Source organism: Anopheles darlingi, chromosome 3 (genome assembly GCF_943734745.1).
Source record: "Anopheles darlingi chromosome 3, idAnoDarlMG_H_01, whole genome shotgun sequence".
Taxonomy (NCBI): Eukaryota; Metazoa; Arthropoda; class Insecta; order Diptera; family Culicidae; genus Anopheles; species Anopheles darlingi.
In genome coordinates this window covers 61,558,546-61,559,541 of record NC_064875.1, presented here as the reverse complement: position 1 = coordinate 61,559,541, position 996 = coordinate 61,558,546, and positions in this window count along the sequence as shown.

The window sequence follows — 996 nt, the reverse complement described above, 5'->3', positions numbered from 1 at the left end:
TCTCCATCAGCAGTGTCCATACCGTAGCGCAAAAAAGGCGAAAAGAAAAGCAAAGAAAAAAAAACACATACCGGTCCCGAATCGGAAAACGAAACAGGAAAAATCCATTTTTCATCCATTCTTCCTAGGCCGGATCCGGCAACTTCCCCGCTTACAGCCTTCCTTCTTCTTGACCTCGATTTTCCCGCCCTTCCCCAAAAGACTGATCCTCCGGATGAGTGGAAGGGAAGGCAATGGGAAGGGGGACAACGGATTGGTGATGAAATTACATCTTCGCATCCCATTTTTCTCGTTCCGCTTCGATTATCATCGAACGAGGCGGACGCGAACGAGCGACCAACATCTGCAGTGCCCAGTAGCAATGGGCTGTGTAGCTCCCGCTCCTGTGACTACTCCGGGTCACGTATCCTCTCTTTGCCTGACGTTACACGTGGAACGGCGCACGGTGGCACGATCGATGAGTTGGCGCATTTCGACCAAACAAACAGTCCAGCGTTAGCCAGCGTTCAGCGCCAGCGACAGAGATGTTGTTCATCGTACCAACGGCTGCGCTGATGACCGTGATGATGGTGATGATGATGATGGTGATGGTGATGATGATGTTGTTGGCAGAATCCATCAGCCCGGACGTAGTAGCGTCGTAGTCAACTCCGGTACCTTTTGATACCTGGGAATGTGTTCTGATTGAAGAGGATGTGCGTGCGCTTGTGTGTGTGGACATCGGGCAACTAATTACATCAGACTGATTATAGGACGCGTATTATGGATCTGCGCAGCGTAAGCGAATGATGACTTGACTTGACGACTTCGACATTCGGAATCCAATAAGCAAACCCCGGGGGTGATGTAGTCTGTTGCCCCTGCTGGTATCCCGGTTAAAATGATCCAACCGAACTCGATGGTTCGCTTCAATCAACCGTAATACCCAGGTATCGGTGATGTCGATGGCGAACATCAATTCGAAAACTCATAAGCCCGAAACGATCCAAAAAAGAT